Genomic DNA, 14,265 nt, shown 5'->3' with positions numbered 1-14,265 from the left:
CTGACAGGGAAGGAATTGTGAGGAAATGGGAGGGTGAGGAGGTATTTGAGGACTGGGAGAATGAGGGATTGGGGGGAGGAGAGAGAGGAAAGCTTTATTGAAGTTTTCGGTAGAGAAGGGGTAAGATGGTTGAGGAAGAGGAGTAAGGAGATGGAGCGGCAGGTTTTGGAGAAAGTGAGCTCGAGGATGAGAAGGGGGAATTGCAAGTGGAAGAACCTCCTTGGAGGTTAGGAGTGTGGTGAGGGTGAATGTGGGGAAGGGCTGAGAGCTTTGGGTCTGCGGATTTATTGCTTTTGACCCTTTGAGACGTTTGGGCAAATGCTTTGGGAGCTATGTGGCACAAGCTTCATCATAGGAAATGGATAAACGAAGAGGCCAAACAAAATAAACTAACTTATTTTCCAAGACTCTTTTAGTGTATTGTTCATCGATCCCCCCTCCTTTGTTGCAGTTGTTACTTGTATGAGAAAATGGGGTGAGCCCGAGTTTAAGTGGTCAAATGGGAATTTGTTCATAATATGTGAACACAACAGGTGATGGTAGCATGTTGGCTCGGGAAGTGAGTCAGACACGAAGGTGAATAAATTCATACGTGAGTTTCTCTCAAATCCTCACCTGCAGGAATTTCGACCAAATCAAACCTTTAGAATTCAGCTCAAAAAAGGGCAAATATAACATAATAATATTATGCTACCAGCATACCTCCTAAACTTGTACATTTCCTCTTCCCAGTACGGCGCATCAATTGAGATTTTTACATTTCCAACTTTTTCGGTGTATTTTAACGAATTCTCTTGCCCGCCCACGCACGCCAACACGTTAGACTACTTGGTAGGATGCCAGGAACGATAGGGTAGTGAGCACCACCGCCTCCCATGGGGGAGATGCCGCGCGTACTTGACCTGGGTGAGGAACACTGACCAGTTAGTCCACACTGCTCACTACCCTATCCTGCTCAGCGCCCTATCAACCAAATTATGATACCATAAGAAATCCGTGGAGTCCACCACCAGATCATGGGCTGGAACCAGCCAGTCAGCCCATGATAGATTCTGTTGGCGAGCCAGAATTGCGCTGTCAGCCAGCCAGCGATATCCAACACGTCCTGAGGTCCGATCCTGTTTGTCTCCCGGTCTAGAGGTTAGAGGATAGACGGAGACGGCAGATTTCACGAAATTTGCAAGAAATTTTAGCGTAGTCTGATAGTTCTCATGGCGAGTGGGCGTGCCGCATCTATGCTGCTATGAATCTCAATTCCGGCCCATGACGTGAGTCCCTGATCACTTCTGCCAGTCGCGCTGTAAGTGCAATGTGAAAAGTTAGGGTATGGCATATCTGTGGACGAGTTGACCTCGTACAGTCCCCAAAGGATTTGCTATCACAGCGTGTCGCTGCTTGGTTGTCCTGGACACTCCATGGGGTGGCGGTGAGGTTCAGTTTTATCATCTGTAGAGGTACGAATTGCATGCGTGGGGTGTGGTAGATGTGTAGTATGATGGAGCTATTCCTCGCCAGGGTTCTAGGGTATGTTGAGATGGTTCGTGGTTGGAGTATCACAGACATGTATCATGACCCTCAAGACTCACAAAAACGCAGCTCTAAACGGGGGGGGGTTGCTTTTGCGATTATCACATCGCACATTTCTTCTGAAAAAAAAAAAAAAAAAAAAAAAAAAAGCAAGTAAGGGAGGGAGAGTCTGAGGGATTAGAGAATACCAAGGTGGCAGAAAGGTGGTTCGCCGTGGCTTACTTGTTTTTTGTTTTTGTTTCTGTTTTTTTTTAATGCCTGCTACATCCACGACCAGGATTACAGCTGGGCCCCCAACCTTCCTGTTGGTATCATTCATGAACGGTCCTTTAGCCATTAGACTATCAGGCCCGATTCCCAATGTCATTATTTTTCCAAAATCTCAGTGCTGTGACCAAATTATTAGAATCCCTATTCACTTTGCCAGCCTTAGTAACAAAGGTCTTGAAAATGTCTTTTATATTTCAAAAAGAAAAAAGGTTGCGCAAACACCAACTGAGGCTGTCAATACCATAGCCTCACTACCATAACCGCATGCTTGGAAACCTCGACGGGAGTAGGACCATCCCTTGCAATGGTGAGAATGTAACATTTTCCAACGTTTGAATAATACTGGTTAGTGGTACTAATGTGAAGCCAATAGTGTTGAGACCTACGTTGCAGGAGTCAGGCTTAATTAGATGAAGACGATGGTAGATTTTTCGAACTTGTGAAGATTGAAATCGGGGAAGAAAGAAAAAAACGCCGCTATTCAAAGGGGGGGAAGACAGTGATGTTGAATCCCCCCACACAATCCAGGCATACACCAGAATGTAGATGCATTCCTCAACTTGTATATATTCTATCCGAGGGTATAGGTAACACCACGCAACCGAGAATTCCCATTTATGTAGTCCACTATGTACCCCCAAGTCCGCACACTTCTGATCCCAATTCCTAATGCTCTCTAACAAATAGTTGAAGAGGCCGTCATGCTATCGGCCGGTCTGGTGGTAGAATTTCGACTATACTGAGCGTGCTAGAATACATTACAGGATGACTACTAGCTCCACGTTGCCCCCCCCGAGCCACCTGCAGCCGGTAGCTTCACTACAAGTCCCTGCTCATTTCTAAGGTCCGGAGCCTGTCTGAGATTATACTATCAGGAAATAGCTTGTCCACTCTCAGTAATTTCAGCGTTGCCAGGCTAGGCTGCTCCTCTCTAGCAAAGTGGTGTCTGTCAAAATATTGGAAAATTCGGCCTTACCACAGGTGTTGGGGGAAACCCCCTAGAATGGTATATTGGCCCCGGGATATCTGGCCAACAAGGGTTTCCCTCCCACGATGGCTGGGGGAAGCAGCTAGAGGAAAGCTATATCATAGGACCAATTACTGTCTAGATTGTATAGCATAGATGAGAGGTGCGTCGCGCAGATCAAGTAATTGTGGTACTCGTCGCAATTCTGGTGGCTGGCAGCAGGCAAGTGCCCTGTTACGTACCAGAGCCCAGTGCTTCCAATCTTCCGGTCGGGGGGCCTAGCAAACTATACTCGAGTAGTAAACACTGTAGTCGGGAACAGGGAAACTTATCGTAGCCTAGAGGAAAACCAAAAGTGACGGTTGGTCCATCGTTACGGCTGCCTCACTCCAGACTCTGCAGACAGTGCCGCTAGGTGCGGGATAGGGTTTGCTGCCGAGGGGTAGAATTTGTTGTGATTACTTCTATAAATACAGGTATGATACCATATGCACCATTCCGACCAGCATCTGAGACTATCGCTCTTAAGCTCCAATTGCAACATCTCCTGCCACACCAATCGGGGAAGCCCACGCACGATGAAGCCACCAGCTGGTAAGGCAAGTTTGTTAGAGCGCTAGGAAATTGTACCGAGTGAAAAACTACTGATTTCACCACCCATAGAGTGCAGATACTCGGATCCGTCTCTTTCTGATGTGGTGTGCTGGTATGTGTGCTAATATAAAATCAAAGAGGTTTGGAAACTGGATCGAGTTGTTGATATATTGGGGAAACTACCTCTCTCTACCTCACCTAAGTTTCTGTCCACGCGAAATGAGTAAACACAGCACCTATACTGTTGCTCCTCTTATCGTGCTGACAAAGTGCGTTTTTCAGTTCAGGGAGTCAATAGACGTGCGACGTTCAAGGGGGCATCTCACTGGCCTAAAATATGTATTTCAGGAACCAAAAACCAAAGGAAATCTCCTCGGAATATATAGACGTATGTTCCAATCTCGCCTGAAATCAATAATAGCCTTGCCATCCCAAAACAAGATATTACATATGCAGAGATATCCTTATTTGTGGATAGTGAACCGTATTTTAACACATACAGAATGCGAGCAAGGATGGCTGACCGTGAGCATGAGTAGCATTACCATAAGGCGCGGTACCTGTACTACACTTGGGTGTCCGTAGCCTATTTGAGGGCGGTGGGATTACGGTTGTTGAGCGACGTGATAGTCACCAAGTTGAAATGTCTTATATACCCAAATTATCGGTATCAATACTCCTACAAGCTGCCTTCTACTTCCGGGACCAAGTTGAGGGAAGAGGAGTTCGTGTTATCGTCGCAACGTTGAAGTCAAGCCCAGACTTCCTTTTAGCTTACTAATAACATAGCGGTGGTTGGTCCTGCAGGTGGAGTCACTCTCAGTCACTCGCCTCGGTTGCAAGAACACAGTCAGACACTAGCCCGTTTTGTCTTTCGACCGTTTCCAAGGCTGCATAGAATTATGTATCTCTTTGAGGGACTTCTTTTAGCAAGTATCTCAGTGCAAGGACTCGATGCCACACTTCGGTGATGATTCCAGTTGCACATTGGCGTTATTGCGAAGATGGGCAAAATTTCTGCTTGACCCTACTCCATTGGGCTATAAGCCGGTATCTTGCAGGAAGCTTACATGAAAGACGGCTGGCATGTCTTTGTGAGATATGGTAAAGTCCATGATCATCTTTGCTTGTACTGAGGTATTAGCTGTCCTCTAGTTCCTAGGAGCAGCTTCGGCATGGGCAATTTTTGGGAGAGTCCCTTTTTTATTCAGTGGATCCAGCGCTCTCTCTAAATTCCCATGTTGAAGGTCACAATACCATCAGATACCTGATTTTAACCAAAAAAGAGGGGAAAAAAAAGAGACAACCGGGTTTCTCCTCCATCTCAGGGTAATCGCTGATGGAAGAAGCAGCAAATATTTTGCAATTGCTCTCCAGGGTATTTCTCCCCTCCATGGGGTACCGGTATTAGCACATTATCACCCGTTAGGGACTCTTCTAATCTTCAATTAAATCGGACGAGCTCTTCTGAAACTCGCCCGCGCAACATACAAGTGCAAAATATTCCGCTTGTCCGCGACCTGGGTCACTGGAGATGATAACCACATCCACTGATTACATTTGCTGTCTGATCACCCAGGAAGTTTCGTGTTTGTGTATTTCTTTTTCCGTTTCCTCCCTCCATCCGACCAACCAGAACTCACATGGAGCTGAAACCATGGCCAAGCCTGTTTCTCTGTTTTAAATGTTGGAGCACCGGTTAAAAATACACACCACTTACCGACCCACTCTAGAATTTTTAGACTTTTGAAAAAAAAAGCCCATCTCACGACCACCACGCCTGTCATCATCCCCCTGTGGACCCCGTGCGAGTAAGCGCGGGTGGGGTACTAGAAACTTGGCAAATTAGAAGCTCCTCCGGCGCCCTGGGGAAAAAAAAAAAAAAGTAATCGGTCACGGTAATCCCTTCGCCCAACTGACTGAAAAATCGATCGGCCATGAGCTCCGCGCAAAAGGTAGTGGCGGTTCTTATATCCAGACTTTCTCACGATCATGGCTGCTGTGACCACTTCACTCGCCAGTAATCCGGAGCGGGGGAGGGGGGAGCTCTAACCAACAATTCTTCTCACCGGCTTAATCTTGAATTTAAAAACGGCTTACAAGTTTCAGCTTTACACAGTTTTCTTATTCACACCGTAGCCTCGTACTCACGCGGTGCACAGTACCCACGAACCCGAGCATACTCCCAAGAGCAGAAACCGAGTTTACTGCATGCACCGGAACGGACCCAGCCGGGGCATTATCATTGGGAGAAATACAGAAGTTAGACGATGTGCTGCGGCACGCAGGCTTTAGCACTTTGACGGGACGCTATCTAATCCAGAGCACCACCACGACATGGCACGGCGACCCCCCCCCCCCAATGGAGGTCCGGTTCCCCCGTAAAAACTTCTTCCCAAAACACCATAGTGTATAATACACACATCGAGAAAGTGTGAAAAGAAAAGTGTGAAAAGAAAAAAAAAAAGAAAAAAAAAGCGGGGACCAATGGCGCAAAGCGCGGCTGCGGTGCAAAGGCTCCGGTGACCACAGAACTATATTATCATTGGCGAGACCTTAGCGATCTCTGAGCAAAGGTGTTATTCAATCCTATCAAGTACCCCCCGACCGGATACCGGGATAACTGATCGTTGAGATGGATGCATTAGCTTTCATCATAGCATCTCACTCACATCCTTGTTACACAGGAAAGTTTCCCAGCGCACATATGCGAGCTCGTAATATTATAGAGCTGACCGGATGTCGGCGCCCGTCGAGGCACCGCTCCGGTAAACTAAATGAGCCGAGTCACCCTGACTTGCTTACCAGTGGCGTGTGCTTATGGAGCTCGTGCACCCCCGGTGTGGTTGGGTGTGGTTGGCAGTGAGGAAGGTTTCCGAGGACAACCTTTTTAACCATACGAGGCCCACCATTCCCTGGTTTTCCACTTCGGGGGCTGAAAGCAAAGCGGGTGCAAATGATCTACACACTTTCAGTAGGCTTTGCATAAGCTTTCTACCTGTCTCAAATACCGATGCTTTTTTGTCGGGTTGCAAGGACATCAAGTCGGGAAGGCGGCTCGAGATAAGCTCTACTCAAACGCTGCCCTCTTACAAAGATGTATCATACTTCTATCAGGTATCGATGGTACCATTTTCGTGGGGTTCGACACTAGCCCCCGCCCCTCTAGACGGAATGGAAGTCTCGAGTTTGAGTCCAGGGCAATAGACTCAAGCAAGGCGTGGAAATCATGGGTAATATGGCAGAGTGGTGCTCTAGGATTAGACATTCTCAGAATAAGGGATATTGAGGTATAAAGTACGCCGAGACCTCCCCCATGTCTCAACAATACTCCGGGGGTTTTTTTCTTTCTTTCCAGGACGGGGAATTAACTGTGCGGTGCATATGATTAGAGCCTATAGGAATTGTGTGTGGACCGGTGTGTGTGTGAGTGAGGACTAGGGAATTTTTGCAGAGGTCTCGTGGTCCCATATAAGTGTAAAATTTACCCCAACGAGGTTATAATCGGAATGCAACAGCTTCGATCCAAGCACACCATAGTGTACGGTACCGATATTCCGCGCACCCCAGTACCGGTGTCGCATATCTTCGCACACGATTTGTCATCATCCATCAGCCTTGTTTTCTGCGCAAGGCCTACTATTGATGCCATCCGTCGTCTACTGGCTTCCCAGGCGCTTCAAACCATCCCCACCGATATGGCTCACTAACGGTCACTCGGTCCGAATTCCAGACCGCTGGTTAAACTATTTATGCGGGCGGTCCACCGACCATCTCCACGCACGACTTTGCGATATCACCGTAGATTTCACCGGGTAAGGGTGTACCCCGCCATTGCCCACTATATTTTACAGGCTAGCCTGCGCTCCACCGGAGGAAAGTAATAATACGAGTCACCGAGCAAGGCGCGGATAAGTAATATTGGATCGCTGCATGCTATTCGACTTCTACGAGTGCATATACAGCACCAGCACTTTTTTTCTTTCGATACCGGGTTATCCAGCCCGATAAGCCGTGCTTATCCGATTATGCAGCCAGGTTCTCTCTAGGGCATGATGAGGTTATGCGATGCGGGTAGGACGAGAAGCTCTCTGTTCAAGTGCAATAAACAATTTGGATACCGTACCCTCTCTTCTATGAGCATGATAGAGCCACACTGAGACATTCTAGATTTTTTCTTGCATAAGGCCAAAAGAGCGGTTTAGGTTTTAAACGATCACGCACGCAATTGGTTTTTGAAAACCCACCAAAAGAACCCCAAATCGTCCGATAAGACGATGCGGTTAGATACAGTTTATCACTCGAATACTCAAAATGCGCCCACCTGCTATCGCGGGGTTTAGATAAAGCTACGAGTGGAGTATCGGTGGGTACTAGTACAGAGCAAGGGACCACGACACTCGATAAAGGACGACAGTAAAAAGTACGGAAGTGGCACACTCAAAGAATTCAAAAAAGCAAAGAACGCCCTCATCGGTGGCACAAAAGGGGGGAGATGGAGTGGTATGTCACAAAGCGAAACTTTTTTTTTTTTCAACAAAGTTGGAGGGTGAGCGCAGTCTCCGATTCGTTGGCTAGCCGCCGGTGCTATTTTTCTGTTCAGGCTGAAAATAGTTTTATCCCGACGACTTGGAATTCAGCGGTAGGAGCCTCAACTTGCCCTCCTCGAGTTGTAGTGGGTGGTGCCTGCCGTTTTGGAAGGGCTTCCTTTCTTGCCTGGAAGGGTTGGAAACAACCATAACGAGATTGGATCGGATAGGATAAAGGAAGGCATGTGAATGTGATGATGATGATAATGATGATAGTGATGATATCAAAAAAAAAAAAAAAAACTCCGTACTCTTAAACCCCATGAAAAACCGTCAAGAAAATATAAAAAAACGTACAAGAACCATCAGCGATAAGGGAGGATTAAGGCTGTTCTCTGAGGGGGAGTGAAAAAAGGAAGCTATAGACAAGGTAAGCGCTCATCACAGCTGCAGCATGATATGGAAAAATCAACCACTTGATAAACATCTTGGTAGGAGGAAAGAAGAAAAAAAAGAGAGATATACAAGATGCTTGTGCAAGACCTATTTTGGCCAATATAATGTTATTTCTTTCCTCCTCTTCTCTTTTTTTTGTCGCGAAGGAGAGTTGCCACTGGGTCCGGGCTCCTGGCGAAGATATACTGTACCCAGAGAGCGATTCATGGCCAAAAACGTGAATAAGGAAGAAAAAAAATGGAACCACAAACGGAGTGAGGAAAACATTGCGCCGTTACAATCCTGCATACACAAAAGGAAAAGGAGATCAAAAAAAAAAAAAAAAAAAAAAGAGAGGCAAGCTAAAGGTGAAAGGAATTACGCCTAGTTAACAGGAAAGGGAGATACAGAAAAACTTGAAAGCCGAAATGATCAAGATGGACGAATCGGGTAAAACAAATAAGACGAGGAGCGTTTTCCAAAAGTGCATTGACGAGAAAGAAATTGGTTGAGCTCTCTGTTGCTTTAATCGATCCGCCTTTTCTTTCCCTTTGGCGCTGGCATGAGACTCATTCTGGGCCTAAACGTAACTGTAGTCGTTACAACTTGCTTCACGGTAACCTGTCGCTGACCGCCTTGCCTGACTTCACCCTCGACTTCCTCATATGACGGTGATCTTGAGGTAGATGACGCTGGACTCTCAGTCGATGGCGAGCAATTTGACGAAGATGGCGACGCAGGAATCTTTAGTCGCCGCGCGGCAGTATATGGGGTTGTAGGGGTGGTATAGAGCCCATAAGACTTTCCCAGATCTGGTGGTGGTAACCTGGGAGACTGAATGGCTGGGCTCGAAACGGTATTTTTGAGGAACTCCGTATACGCCGCCGGTGGTGTGATTGGAGTTTTCAAACTCTCCTCATGCGACTTTAGACCCTCAAAGTGGCCATTTAGGGGTGTTCGTGGAATCTCTGAAGGGAGGGGTGAGAAGGGCGCCCTGGAGCCTGTCGAATTGGAGTTGTGAGTAGTGGAGAGAGATGCTGGGACGGTGGAAGGCATGACGAAGTGATTGCTCTGCTCTGCTCTGCTCTGAGGCTGCGGGATAGAAAAGTAGCGTTGAGATGGGCGAAGGAGTGAAGTAGTAGACGCTAGATGACTATCCTTTTATTAGCTTTCAGTCCGGAAACCGTGAAGCAGCAGCAGGCGTGGATATATATCGGCAGCGGGAAGGGGGTGGTGGTGGGTGGGAAGGGGAAACAGGTTATGGAAGCTCCTCCCTATCTACCCGCCCTATGGTGGGCGGACAAGAGAGGGTGGGAGGAGGAAATCCAGGCACACACACACAACACAATCCATGAAGCAAAGCTGGCGCAGCGACTAACGAAAAGGATGGGATAAAGGAAGGGGAGCAAGACACACCAACGCGCTTCGTGCAGTAGTACAGTACCAGAGGATTTTGAATGGTAAAAGCTTGGAAACTAGCAGTAGACGAGACAAGCAGGCAGGAAAAACAAAAACGAAGGTGCATCAACGAATGATACTTAGTCTCTTAAAACCAAAAATCCGGGCACAGGACTTAACTTAAATATCCAGGGGGCGGGGGGAAGAGGATCTAAAAGCGAAAGCTGGGTTGGGTTGCGCGCGAATTGGGGTTCAGCTTTTGCCTTTGCTGCAGGAGAGTAGAGGAAAGCGGGCGAGGATCTTTTGGTGCAAAACAACGCAGGTATGCGGGGTGGTCTATTCCAGGACACACATCGCAGCGCAGCGCAGCACGGACGAGGAGGGGTGGAAACCAAAAAAAATGAGAAATGAAAAATGAAAAAGAATGAAAAATAAAATAAAATGGAAAAATGGAAAAATAAAAATGGAAAACGGGGGGCGGAAGGGAAAGGAAAGGAGAAAAAACGTGGTTTACAGGGGGGAAAGGGGCGAATCAATCAATCCATCTCTCCTCGTCCGACAGTTGAGAAACCTCCTGGTACAGTACTGTATGTACTCGAATACCGTACTACGAGTTGTGGCAGGAAGGTAGACGAGGAGATAGGATCTACGAGTTCGACTGGATCCAATTCAGAAACTTGGTGCATATGATTTTTGAGAACGAAACGAAGGGAGGCCGTTTGGGCGTACTGCGCCGGTAGTTCCGGAAGTTTAACTTAGGATACCTATGATATGATACCACCACAACATAACCTACCGTACCCTGCGATATAAAAATGGTAACGGCATAGGGGACTGAAACTACCTGCCCGGTAGACCACCTATGATATCCCCACCACCACTACACAGGACGGTTCAGTATAAACCCCAAACAACCCTAGCATACAATATGATATGATACCCAAGTCTCAGAGCAGAAACAGACAAAAAACAATTACTTTCTTCCTTCCCTCCCACGAACCCGTTACTCGGTATCCACACTAATTCGATACGAGACTCACGCCTCCCTTTCCTCTACGAAATGTCTCAGTTATGGCACCCCGGCAAGGTGGTGAGGGGTAGCGGTTTCTTACCTCATAGTACCGGTACTGTACTCGGGCACAAGTATCCGGTACCGTATTAAGTACCCAAACACATGAGTCCGAATTTAGCATAGCACTCATATGCGCGCAGGTGATTTGCTTAACTAACTTTTGATCTTTGTGGTCAGATACCCCATACTACCGCCCTGTACTCGAGTACTGTACCGTACAATACTCAGGGTAATATTATGACCGGCTCGGATGGTCATAACTATCCAAAGCCGCCGGCAGAGGCGAGCGCGAGTTATGAGGGGCATTAAACAAGTTTCCACCATATCATGATCCTTTGAAATTTGATCTGTGTGGGCGCCAAAGCTTGCGAGTTTGGTCTTCACCCTTGGAGCGTTGGTTGAAATCATTGAGGTCCAACAACAATAGAGAGCCGCTGTATCGCACTCACTCTGGGGAAGCTTGGATAAATTACTACAACCGGTACTGTATGTCTATAGAGATGCTCGGTTGCTTGGGCTATCGAATGAGTGGTCACAGTAGCGGAATATGGGTAGGTTAGTCGGATTGCGGGTTGGATTCGATTGAAGGGATTGGATGGATCGGCTGGATTAGTGTACTGTACAGTACAGTACCGCGCGCCTAATTCGTATTGTATGGATGTATCATATCGGATCTCGTGAGCGAGTAGAGTTGATTGGAGGCAAATTTTGTGCGCTAATATTTTATCCTGGGGTGCCGTGGTGCATGTATGTAGGAGCACGGTGCTAGTACTGTATCGGTAACGCACCTTTACTGGGCTGTGGGTAATAATAATAACAACCGGGGTACAGTAGCTCGCAGCCCAGAGCGGAGAGCATACACGTTGTAGTAGGCGGCTTTAATTAACGCTGGGGAAATGATAGGATAAAAAGAAATAAAACCACAGTAGACGGGAAGGGGATGCAAGTGGACGGGCTGAGTTGCGGGGGTGACTATTATACACCGTACCGTACTGTATTATAACCCCCGGGGTTCGTTCTACAATATGATATGATCTATCGTATGCCACAAGTAATACGGATACCATCTCGGTCTTTGTGTCCGGAAAGAATCTTTCACCATAGTATCATAGCATAAAATGCGTTCGGTTCAACTCTCCACCCGAGTACCGCGCCGTAGCCAGGTATCCTCTCGATCATTGATCCCTTGTGCAACTCCAGTACCATAACACGGTACTGTAACCCCCCAAATATATCGCCATGCGAGACATGGCTGGGGCTGAGCTTCTTTCCTTCCATAATTATTCCGTGATGACGGTCGACACCGCCACAACGCCTCGTTCTCGTCACGTCAGGACGTGACATGAGATCTTGATGGCGCAGGATTTTAAATAAAGCTCTCGTTTGCGATGGGAAAGGAGAAGGGGCAAGTATTAGTCACGCGGGGGTGGAGGCTGTGAGGTATGGGGAAGGCAAGGCGGGGTCTGCTTGTCAGAGGAGAGTACTGGGGATCTCACCAAATTGCAAGTGAGGGAAATTTAGGTTTTGATGGCGTTCGTGATACCAATAGCTACCCTATTAGCACTGGAGAGAGAAAAGTGGATTGTAGGCTACCATCATATGTTAGTTGGTTAAGCACTGATTGGGCGATACTTGTTACCACAAGGTGACATGCGCCGTGATCTGAAGAATTGAGTTTACAAGGTTACAGTAATGCAAGCGGGTATGATACAATACAAACGCCCAATGAAGAAGCTGGCGGCTTCCCAGATTTGGCTAACACTTAATGTACTGTGACTTCTACTCGGGTGCATTGGTCCCTTACGAGTATCGCATTACCTGGCAAGATTCGGCTGCCGCTGGTAGGTTGAAATATGGTAGGAGTTTTCCTTTTGGTCTGTCTCGGGTTGGCTACAAAAACGCCTTCACTTAACCCTTATGGCCCAAAACCGTGCCCATTCTGGACCCTTCCTGACCGCATTGAATGCCTTGCTTCACCCCCTACGTTATTTCAACGTGACTGGCGGCAGGCGAAGCTTGACCTTGACCAACTAGCTAACTTCCGCCCCACATATAGTACTGTAAAGCGCGCACATGCGGTAATGTGATGCTCTAGCCTAACGCGGATCGTGATTTCAGTTAAATTAGACTACTCGTTACTCACTGTAAAGTAAGCTCACTCTCGCTTCACCGCATGGTCCGCGATGCAATGAGGCGGCGACGGTCCGCGGGTGGTTTTCCAGGTTCGAGGTCCACCGGAAGTTTAAACTTCGCTCACTCACATTGTTGAGAAAATTTTCCAATCGGCGTCGGTTCTGTAGTGCTTCGCAGATTGGCATATGGCAGGAAGGTATACTCGAGGAGCTGCGGACCGACCCACTTGCACCCGCAGGAAGTGTGGAGGTAAGCTTTGGCCTTCGTGCGGCGCGGCCGAGAAAGTGGTACTATCACGGTATCAATTTCCTGACATTCTACCATCAGCTCGATACATGTTCGGCACCTCCCTCCCCCCACGATGGCACATGGGGTTAGGATAGCGCTCAGTATACCACCTACTACAAATTACATGATGAGCTTTAGTTACTCTATTACAGTTTGAAAAAAAAGGAAAAATACCTCGCATACAGGGTACAGATCTGTGTGCCGATTTCCTGCTTCCTTGCTGACACCCCCATCGGTCGGTGAGGGGGGGCGTCTATCGTGCTCACCGTAGAACTTTGTTTATCTGCTGTGTGGGGTTATCGTATCGTCATGTTATCTTAGTGCGGTATCCACAAGGCGCCACCGATCTATAGTGTGCACCTCAAGTGGTGAGGGGATATGAGCATCTTATCACGGGGAAATAAGACGTTGATTGTGCAGAAAACGGTGAATTCCCTTCCGGCCTGTTGGCTGGTGGAGCGGCTTTTACTAGTTTCAAGAATTGTAGGTGGGGAGAAGGGGAGAAGGGGAGGGAGGGAAAGAGGGTTTTGAGTGAGTGGGTAGGCAGGTAGGTGGACGGGGTAGATATACTCAAGTATCATACTAGGTCCCGAGCATCCCCTTCATAGGTAGGTCACTGAATATTGAGGGGAAGGAAAATATTATGATACTGTGTTATGGAGAAATGAAATATGGTATTAGATAATTGCTTATGCCCTACACAGTAGGAATGGGAATGGGAACGGGGCGGACCGAGCGATCGCTTGGGTAAGAAGGAACCAAGTACGTACCGAACCAGCTTCTGTTCCTAGCCTACCGTTCAGAGCTAGACTACCTGTAGCAACGGTACAGGCACAATACAGTACGAGTACAGTACCTATCAACGACGATACGGTACTTGTACTTTTAGAGTACAGTACAGTACAATACAGCACACGCAGCCGCCACATGACAATAAGCATTCTTCCTACCTGCCGCGTTGTTTCTTTTTATTTTCTTTCTTTTTTTTCTTCCTATCATAATATCATATACCAAGCCTCGGTACTTTGGAAAACGTGGAATATTCCAATCCT

This window comes from Tuber melanosporum (genome assembly GCF_000151645.1).
Source record: "Tuber melanosporum whole genome shotgun sequence assembly, scaffold_34, strain Mel28".
NCBI classification, from domain to species: Eukaryota; Fungi; Ascomycota; class Pezizomycetes; order Pezizales; family Tuberaceae; genus Tuber; species Tuber melanosporum.
This window is presented reverse-complemented; position numbering follows the sequence as displayed.